The following is an 11,364-nucleotide window of genomic DNA, read 5'->3' as shown; positions in this document are numbered from 1 at the left end:
CTGTGCTCATTTGTTGCCTGCACACCAAAAGATAACAGACTCGTTCATCTATAGTCTGTCGCCTGTGGAGTTGCATTAATCTTTTTTTTTCCTTCTGCTTTTTTAAATTTTTTTTTTATTGAAACACCATGAGATACAGTTGTAGACTTACGAGTTTTTGTGCTTGGGTTTCAGTTATAAATGATTGAGTACCCATCCCACCACCAGTGCCCATTCTTCACCCCTACCAATCCCAGTATCCCTCCCACCTCCCAATCCCCCATCCCACCCTGCCCCTGTGGCAGGGCACTCCCTTTTGTTCTCTCCTTTTGGGTGCTGTGGTTTGCAAAAGAGGTATTGGGTGTTGCATGAATCTTTTGATTTGAAAACCCAGCATGCACTGCGAGAGAGACAGTACAGGCATTGGGGTGCTTGCTTGCCTGTGCTGACCCCAGTTTGATCCCCAACACCACATGGTTCCCTAAGCACTGTGTGAAAGGTCTTCTCGAGCACAGAACTAGGAATGCTGAGTGTGATTCAAGACTCTTCTTTCTGAAGTTCTTCGCTATGTCATTCTCTCAGACACCATTGCTCAGGCTTCCATAGAAACAAAGGCAGGAAATGTGTCAAAACAGAGCATGGTATCCTTCAGTGTCTGTATTGCAAACCATAATGCCCCAAAGTGGAGAGTATGGGGGAAATTGTCTGCCATAGAGGCGGGGGGAGGGGAGGTATAGGGGTGGGAATACTGGGGACATTGGTGGTGGAAAATGTGCACTGGTGGACGGATGGGTGTTTGATCATTGTTTGACTGAAATTCAAACATGAAAGCTTTGTAACTGTATCTCACAGTGATTCAATAATAAAAAAAAAAAGTCTCTGCTAAATGTGTTCTAGGTCTGTTTCGCTCGTCAGCACCGGTCAACAGTAATTGTGTGGCCATGGCTAAGTTCAAAGATGGGCAGAGAACTCAAAGCCTCTCTTGCAAAACACAGTACCCAAAAGAAGAGAGAGAGAACAAGGGGGAATACCCTGCCACAGAGGCAGGATGGGACGGGGGGGGGGGGGGAATGAGGGGTGGGGGGGGATGCTGGGACCTGTGGGGATGGATGACGGGCACTGGTGGAGGGATGGGCACTTGATCATTGTATAACTGAAACCCAAGCACAAAATTTGTAAGCCTATAACTGTACCTCATGGTTTTTCACTAATAAAAAAAGAATAAATAAATAAATAAATAAATATTTCAAGACAAAAAAAAAACCAAGTGAACACATATCTCCTATCTTAAAATTTTATGCCTACTCTATATATCAAATAAAGATCTTTTAAACATTGTGCAAAGTCAAAAAAATAAAAATAAAATAAAAAACAAAGATGGGCAGAGAAAAATCATCTACCATACAGGAAGAATCAAAAATAATGAGTGAATGGTTTTAATAACCACAATCATTCTATGCTTAAATATCTTCCTTGCATTGTCACTGCAGCATTAGGGATCATAGTAGAAGGTGACATTGGAACTAGGGATCACACCCAGGATCTCACACACACAAAGCGTGTTCTCTGCCACTTGACATACCTTCATCTGCCAGACACCTGACATACCTTTAACACACTGACATTGCTGTGTACCACCAGTGGCTCACTGCTAATTCTTTGGTTTAATTAGCAGAGATTGCAGCACCAGTACCAATGTGTTACTGAATACACATTTCTGGAGATTAAAGTGCACAGCCTTTGACATGGCATTTCAGACTCCCAATCTCTAGCTTCAGTTTCATTTCACCTCCAACCTCCCCAGAAAACAACCCCGCATTAACTTTTCAAGATTCTCTTCCATGTTCTGCTCTCATCTCCAGCTATTGGTTTCACCTTTCCTTCTACCTAGAACAAGCTTTGCCCTGATTCATTCTCTAGGAATTTTTATTTTTGCAGTGGTTGGGAGAAGCACACTTAGAAGTGCTCAGGGCATATTCCTCACTTCTCACTCAAGGATCACTCCTGGTGGGGCTCAGGGGACCATATGGGGTATCGGGGATTGAACCAGGACTGGCCATGTGCAAGGCAAGCACTCTGAGCACTGTACTATCTCTCTGGACCCTCTCCAAAATTTTTCTTAACCAAGACTTCTGTTTTGAAGCCTTCTCCTAGGATGGACTTAATGATTCCATCTGTAACAAGCATTTCTCTTTTATGTAAATCATTCCTTAATGATTTCCTCAAAGATGCGAACCATGGGCAGAGCCCTGTGGAGAAAGACAGAAAAGGCAGAGAACAGTGTTCAGAGTCAGTGTCTAGTGGAAGAGAAAGAACTGGGAACTAATAACACAGAATCACACGCGGTACATGTTGGGGAAGTATAAAATGACCCAGGAACACCTGGCTTACTTCCCAGGGGACATGATAGTTAAGCTGAGATGGGGGTGGGGAGCATAGACAGACATTAGTGAAGAGGGGAAAAAAGTGGGGAGAGGAACAGTGTATATGAAATTCCACTGATCAGAGAGCCTGGGCTGAGTTTGCAGAAGTGAAAAATTTAAAATGCGGGGGAAATGTGTGGCATGCAAAATAAAAACAAACTCAAGATCTTGATTCGGAGAAGAATCTATTTCCTATTTTCATGACTCAGCGGTGTAACTGGTTCCTTAATTTGGTGCCTTTGGTCTATGATTTTTTACAGTTATACCTCTGTATTTTAAATACTCTTCCTATTAATATGTTTTCCTTTTCCCCTCTTGCTAACCATTATTATTAGTACTCTATGAACATTAATATTATTCAATATTTATCTTCTTATGTCAACTTCTTTTGATGCATGTATCATTTTTCTCTCCTTTCATCTTTGATTATTCCAAAATATTTTGCTCAGGACATATGGGGTGGGTGCACAGGGGATCCTTGGTGCCAAATAGTCCCGGAAGCACTGTTGGAAGGGACCATTTTTACCTGGCACTATGCCAGGAGTGGCTCCAGAGCACCACTGGGTGTGTCCTACCCCACTAAGGGCATATTTTTTTTGCCCTGACAAAAATGTATTTTATTTAAAGATAGAACATAAATCATGAAAACATAAATTGGTATTTTTAAAAATAAGTAGTTGCTGATTGGAGAAAGTGGGACCACTAGCTGAACTTGTTAATTGTTTTAGTTTATCAAAGATTCTATTCAGGGACCAGAGGGATTAGAGGGATACTATAGAAGTTAAAGTGATTAACTTTCACGGGATCAAATCTGTCCAATGTCTGGTATCACATATGGCTCCCTGAGCACTGCCAGGAGTGATCCTGCCCACCACCAGCTTGGTCCAACAAATATAAACAAAAATTTTGTCCAGAAATGATTAAAGTGCCCTTGAAATGGTTGCAACAGAAAATTTTTTCTCCACAAAGGGCATATTTATAAAATGTTTATAATTATATTTGACTTTTTTGTTTGTTTGGGGGCCACACCTAGTGGTTTTCAGGGCTTACTCCTAGCTCTCTGCTCAGGGATCACTCCTGGCAGTGCTTGGAGGACCACATGGGATGCTAAGTATGGAATCAGGGCTACGTATATACAAAGCAAGCATTTTACCTGTTGTCCAGACCCATTTTAATCTTTTTTACACTGTTGATTCTTGAAAATAATTTTTGGGCTTTTAGGATCACACCTGATGATACTCAGGGGTTACTCCTGGTTCTGCACTCAGGAATTATTCCTGGCAGTGCTCGGGGACCATATGGGTCGCTGGAGATCAAAACTGGGTCAGGCATTCAAGACAGATGCCCTACCTGCTATACTATACTGCTCTGGCCTCAACTAGAGATTCTTATATCCAACAATAAAAAAAAGCATATTCTCCATCTATTAAATTACTGAAATATTTAGATCAATTTCTACCATCTTAGCTTTTATTGTTTGCTATTCGTTCTTGTTTCTTTTCCTTTTCTTTGATGTTGTTGAATACAGCAAATTTACTTAGACTCCATTCTTTTATATTTTCTAGTTGGAAGATATGCATTTTTTCATTCATTTTTACCAATACTCTTACATTGATAACATGTTGACAATCAAATTTAGCCGGTATCTCTTTTCTCTGGGCTAGAGCGATAGCACAGCTGGTAGGGTGTTCGCCTTACAAGTGGCCAACATGGCCGGCCCGAGTTCGATTCCTCCGCCCCTCTCGGAGAGCCCGGCAAGCTACCGAGAGTATTAGATATGCCAAACACAGTAACAACAAAGTCTCCAATGGAGACGTTACTGGGCCCGCTCGAGCAAATCGATGATCAACGGGAGGGCTTTTACCTTTTACCTTTTATCTCTTTTCTCTACTTAAAAAGACAAGAACATTATTTTTTGCACACTTAGTTAATACTAAGTGAACATTACTTAGTAACAATTCTTCCTCTTGACTTCCAAGTTGGGCTGGAGCGATAGCACAGCAATAGGGCGTTTTGCCTTGCATGCAGTGAGCCCGGCCAAACCAGGTTTGATTCCTCTGCCCCTCTCGGAGAGCCTGGCAAGCTACTGAGAGCATTCAATATGCCAAATACGTAACAAGAAGTCTCACAATGGAGACGTTACTGGACCCGCTTGAGTAAATGGATGAACAATGAGAGGATAGTGTTTTAGGGCTGGAGCGATAGCACAGTGGGTAAGGCGTTTGCCTTGCATGCAGCCAACATGAACGACCTGAGTTCGATTCCTCCGCCCCTCTCTGAGAGCCCGGCCCGCACGGCAAAGCCTGGCAAGCTCCCCATGATGTATTCAATATACCAAACACAGTAACAAGTCTCACGATGGAGATGTTACTGGGCCCACTCGAGCAAATCGATGAATAACGGGAGGACCGTGACCGTGACTTCCAAGTTATCATGAAATATTTTATGTTTCAAACAAAAATGCAAATGCTGCTATGTTTGCTATTGTTCGAGTGTTTTAATAAATCAATTTAAAAGCATATGCCTTATATACATTATAAATGTATAGCTGTAATCAACAAACACATCCCAAGAAATAGGAAACAAAACCCAGTAACGTTGATCACCAATATGATAACCCCCCCACACACACACACACACAATATAATAGATTTAAAATTTAGAAAGTTACTGTGTTTATAATTGACCTTCTTCCTCTGGTAAAACTGCACAGGAAGCCCCTAATCCTCACGATTCCTCTCTTGCATGCATCATCTATCCTCTCAAGTCCTTATTTAACCTTGCTAGCATATGTTTCCAATATAGAGTCGCCACAAAGGAAAACTGTAATTACGGAATCTCTTCCTTTCAGCTATTGAAATAAAGTGATTTATAAAAAGGTAACTTACTACAAATGAAGGGACTTTTCCAATGCACACCCAGCTTCCAGGAGACATCAAAATAAATATTCTTTCTCAAACCCTAGGCCTGGTATACAAACGGAGTATAGGTTGCAGAGTCAGGTGAATTTACTTATCTAGCCTGTGTTCTGAGAACACAATAGCAGAAGGACAATTACAGCCTCTCTCTCTCTCAAAAAAAAAAAAAAGGACTTTATTCAAATACAAGTCCTGGCACCTGAGAGGAGATGAGATCCCATTACCCCAGTGAATGAGGATCTTGCCTCTGCATTTTCCAGATGGTGTCATTCCTTTATGCTTTGATGGCATCGGCCACACTTGTTGGAGAAACATGAAAAAGGGCAAAATTGGGGCTGGAGAGATAGCACAACGGGTAGGGCTTTTGCCTTGCACGCGGCCGACCCGGGTTCGATTCTCAGCATCCCATATGGTCCCCTGAGCACCGCCAGGAGTAACTCCTGAGTGCAGAGCCAGGAATAACACCTGTGCTTTGCCAGGTGTGACCCAAAAAGCAAAACAAAAAAAAAAATGGCAAAATTGCTTTTCATAGGATCAGTGCCAAAGAGATTGTACAGAGGTTAGTAAAGACACTTGTCTGACTCATAACTGATCCTGGTTGGTTCCCTCGCACCAGGCATAATCCCCAAAACCCTGCCAGGAGTGATCCCTGAGCACAGAGCTGGGAGTTAAGTCCTAAGCACAGAAAGAGGTGGCCCACCTCCCCCCTTAGCCCCCAGACCCAAATAAGATCAGTCAGGACCTCCAGCAACACATTATTTATTTTCTTCATTTTTTGTGCTTGGGTTTCGATTATACAATGATCAAATACCCATCCCTCCGCCAGTGCCCATTTTCCACCACCATGGATAATATCCCTCCCACCCCCACCCCTCCCATCTCACCCTGCCTCTGTGGCAGGGCAATCCCCTGTGTTCTCTCTCTCCTTTTGGGGCAACACATTATTTTGAACTCTGTAGGCAGCACAAACAAATTCTAAAAGTGAATTGTAGCCTAGAAGGGGATTTGCTTTGGACTAGCAGATCAGCTTGATTTAAATTTGTTCAGCAAGGATCCCGAAGTCTAAAACATAGACATGGAACATGTGAATAGTGATGGCATGAAAGAAACAGGAATGTGGGCTACCCCGGTGAGACAGACACCCTGGGCAATGGGGAAGAGAAGAAAGTGTGATTTGCAAGAAACAGAGTACAGGGGCTGGAGCAATAGTATAGTACAGCGGGTAGGGCATTTGCCTTGCACGTGGCTGACCTGGGTTTGATTCCCAGCATCCCATATGGTCACCCAAGCACCGCCAGGAGTAATTCCTGAGTGCGAAGCCAGGAGTAACCCCTGAGCATCGCTGGGTGTGACCCAAAAAGAAAAAAACAAAAACAGGGTGTAGAAACGTGGCAACACTTGTCACCAATGGCTTACATTTTCGAAGTCGACTAACTTAGCTTCTGCTGCATCACATGTAAGCTCTGACCCATTTCAAACACTGCATGTTAGTATTTCTTATACTTGATAAGAAGAGTGAAACATGAGTGCTTAAAGACTTAAGAGAGAATAGGAGAGAAATTGTTTTTATTCCTTAGGAGGCGATGGCAAAGGGAATTGGAAGATGTAAACTATTCGCTGAACTGCAGTTTTGCTCACACACCAACTGCAAAGCAGGGGACCAGCATGTGTTTTCGTTTGCGAGCTGTCTGTTCACATTTCACAGCTCCAGTCGGTACACAGCTGCCTCGCTGAATTATGCTGCTCGTAAGGAATGCATAAATTCAAATGTCTTAATGGCTCCAACCAACCCACTCTACAATTGCCTCGCCTGAGGAGGTTTTCCAGATACAAACAACCAAGCACCCCAGACCTGTGTTAACACCAGAATAGGCAATTTTCGTGAGGCATTCACACTGAGTTCCAAACGGAATTATCTCTGAAGTTTGTTTTGAAACAACAGTTCTCCCAAGTCAGAGGCCAAAAGAACAAAGGCCAGATGATCTCACTCATATGGGGGATATAAAGAAATACAACAATGGATAGTGGACAGTATCTAGTAATCACAAACCCTTAAACCTTGAATATAGAGTAGAGGTTATTTTACCAAGGGGTATTGGGGGTGGGTGCAAGAAAACACAAATTTGAAGTGATGTCAGGACAGAGGAGGGGAGTCTCCGGCACTTGGGTCATAGAAGGGGCTGATGTTTGTACACCAAAAAGCTAAATATTAACACGATTGTAACCATTTTATCCAAGTAAGAAAAATAATTAACTTATAAAATAAAAAAATTTAAAAAAGAAAATTAAGAAAAAATTTAATTACTCTCTCTTGCATCTCACTACAATATGGATGGAATTAGAGAGTGTCACGTTAAGTGAAAAAAGTCAGAAAAAGAAAGGCAACTACTGGATGGTCTCACGCATATGTGTGGTAGAAAGAGACAATGTGACAATGAAAAGAAACTAACTCTGAGGCTACCAAGGTGAGGGACAGGGATGGCTGGAGGAGCAGACAGAAAAGGGGACAATGCAAAAAGGGATAGAACATTCTGGTGGCAGGAGTGGTGTGGTAGCACTGCGCCTGAAACCAGCATTTATCGGATTGTAAACCATTGTCGCTGCAATTAGAAAAAATAAAAAAATAAAGGGGCTGGAGCGATAGCATAGCGGGTAGGGCGTTTGCCTTGCACGCAGCCAATCTGGGTTCGATCCCCGGCATCCCAGATGGTCCCCCAAGCACCGCCAGGAGTAATTCCTGAGTGCAGAGCCAGGAATAATCCCTGAGCATCGCTGGGTGTGACCCAAAAAGCAAAATAATAATAATAATAATAATAATAAAATAAAATAAAATATAAAAAGGATTTTCTATCTCAGGTCTTACAAAACCACTTGATTAGCATTCACAGGTTACTGGAAATCTGATTGGTTGAAAAAAAACCACCCAAGTTGTGACCCATTTCCAAGAGTTCTGCTTGGGAACCATGATCATTCTCACTGTATCGCCTCTGGGTATTTTTTGTTATGGCTGTTTGGGGAATTTTTTTCAATTGTATTTTAAGCATTGTGGTTTACAGAACTTACTGGTAGGGTTTCCTGCATAAGAGAGTCCAGCACCAGAAACCAGAACCATAGTGCAGCAGGTAGGGTACTTGCGCCTTGCATGTGGCCAATCTAGGTTCCATACCCGGCACCACATATGATTCCCCGAGCATGGTCAGGAGAAATCCTTGAGCCAGGAGGAATCCCAGAAAACCACCAGAGTGGCCTCCAAACAAACAAAAATTCCAACACCATACCCTCCTCCGGATTGTCTATTTCTCTCCACTACTGTCCCAGTGGCCACGTGGCTCTCCATCCCTTCCCTGAGGAGGGAGGCTTATCCCCTGAGATAAGCCTCCAATCCTCTGTGTATCTTTACAAAAGAATTAGCATTTCTATTTTGTTGAGGAGAAAACCGAATCTTAGAAGGAACTGAACTGAGGCAATACCACCAGTCAAAAGCCTTCATTGGGTTGGCCTCCAAAACACCAACCGTACCCTAAGCAGCATGCAGTACCAGGCATCATTCCATTCTCATATGCACCGAGGACTCACAAAGAACCATCTTCCTTCAAAGAGCAGGCTTTTCTTTCCTTTCCTTTCCTTTCCTTTCCTTTCCTTTCCTTTCCTTTCCTTTCCTTTCCTTTCCTTCCCTTCCCTTCCCTTCCCTTTTCTTTTTTTTTATTTTATAAGGTAGTTCACAATATTTGATTACATTCAACATTCAAACACCAATCCCACACCATTACACCTTTCCTCCACCATTTTTGGGATGTTTCCATCTCAAGCCCCAATCCCTGTCCCAAAACACAACCAAAATAATATATTTTGTATTGTCTGTTATGAAAAACCGCTGAAAATGCTTACAAAAAAGTATTCATATAGGAAACAGTGTGAAGATTGTTCTATTTTGGCAGGGGCCATTAAGATATTCTTTAGGATATCACTAACATGTTAAAGTTGAGTGATGTGAGCTTTTGTGTATATACATATATATATGAAAATATGTATATATGCATATATATATATATTTCCCTCTATGATTTGTTGCCTAATATCAGATCCTCCAAATCCCAGTAGGCGGGGGTCACACCCACCAACTGGCCCCCTGGCGCCGTGTAATCCCATCAACGGCCAAGACTCAGAGACTATAAAACCCAGCTCCTGGAAGCGCGCGGCCCCATTCTTGGCCGCGCGACATCTTATCATCTCATTCCTACTTTGGACAAACTGGCAGGCTACCGAATGTAACCTGCCCACACGGCAGAGTCTGGCAAACTCCCCGTGGCGTACCCAATATGCCAAATACCAGTAACAATGATGGGTCTCATTCTCCTAACTCTGAAAGAGCCTTGAATATGGCACTTTTTAAAAAAGTCTCAGGGCTAGGACGAAGGAGACATTACTGGGGCCTGCTCGAGGCAATCGACGAATAACAGGATGGTTGTGATTGATTGTGATCTGAACTGCATCAAAAGTGGTGTGGTACTTATAGAGAATGGATAAGGAGTGTCTTATGATGTGTCTCAAAGCCTTGAACGCTGCACAACAAAAAAATGTTCATTCATGCACGAGGCTTGGCCCGAGCATGTGGGGATTGACCTTGAGCATGGCAGTGGTTGGGTTCTGGAGGTATTCGGATGCTGGAACTGGGTCTCTTACCCGCCCCCTCTGGGGTGCCCTGAGTGAAACAGCCTGGCGCAGAGTCCAGTGGCATAGCTATGACAGGCTTCACGTTATGCTCCCTTCCGGGAGAAAGAGCTGTGGGATCTGGTGGGTGGCTGTTGACGAGATTATCTGGTGCTGGCAGGAGGTGGCTTCTGGGTGTGACCCCTGGGTCGCAGGAAATTGGGGGAAATGGGCAGAGGATCTCCGCTCCTGGGTCCCGTTGAGCTCAGAGTCCAAAGGACCACACTTTCCTCTTGAGTCTCTTGTCATTCTTTCTCCTGTCAAAATGTTTTCCTTCCACTCTCACTGGAAACTACTGAGGCCCCTTGTGTCCTGAGACTTACACAACCTGCATTCTCCCCCATCAGAAACCTCTCTGGCTTAGGTTCTACTCCCTCAGAAGTTGGGTGTTAACAGTCAATAGAAGTTGGTGGGACAATGGAGTACTATGCAGCTGTTAGAAAAGATGAAGTCATGAAATTTACGTACAAGTGGTACTACATGGAAATTATCATGCTAAGCGAAATGAGTCAGAAAGAGAGGGATAGATATACAAAGATTGCATTCATCTGGGGAATATAAAGTAAAGAACAGGAGATGAACACCCAAGAAGGGCCAAGATAAGTACCAGGAGGTTCACTCCATGGCTTGGAGGCCAGCCGCACATGCTGAGGGAGAAGGCAGCCTCAGATAGAGAGGGAAGCACCAAGTAAAGGGTGTTGGGAGGTCTCTCCCACGATGAGAGATGCATGCTGAAAATAGACTATAGACCAAACATGATAGCCACTCAGTGCCTCTTTTGCAAACCACAGCACCCAAAAGGAGAGAGAGAACAAAAGGGAATGCCCTGCCACAGGTGGGGTGGGATGGGGTAGTGGGGGGGGAGGGATGCTGGGAGCACTGGAGGTGGGGAATGGGCACCGGTGGAGGGATGGGTACTCAATCATTGTATAACTGAAACCCAAGCACAAAAATTTGTAAGGTCAACAACTGTACCACATGGAGTTTCACTGATAAATAATTAAAAAAAAAAGAAGTTGGTGGAAGAAGGAAACCTGCCAAACCTCCCAGAGAATGTCCCCCACTCTGCTGGCAAGGACCAACTTCACGGCGACCAACTCTATCTTCCCGACAGCATTCATGTGTTAAAGACCTCTCGGCTCATGAGAAATATGCTTGCATAAAATTATTTCTTCTACCTTAAAAAAACTGCAGTTACCTAGCAATACCTCCCCACCACGTGAAGTAATTTGGGTGGATACTAAACTGTCTACCCCCAAAGAAAAGAAACCAATGTTTTTGTTAGTTGGTACAGCCTAAATGTGGCTGACTGTACATTTTCCCTTAAACTCCTT

The sequence above is a fragment of the Sorex fumeus genome, unplaced genomic scaffold, assembly GCF_029834395.1.
Source record: "Sorex fumeus unplaced genomic scaffold, SorFum_2.1 ptg000038l, whole genome shotgun sequence".
Taxonomy (NCBI): domain Eukaryota; kingdom Metazoa; phylum Chordata; class Mammalia; order Eulipotyphla; family Soricidae; genus Sorex; species Sorex fumeus.
The sequence above is the reverse complement of the archived record's forward strand: the minus strand, read 5'-3'. Positions refer to the sequence as shown.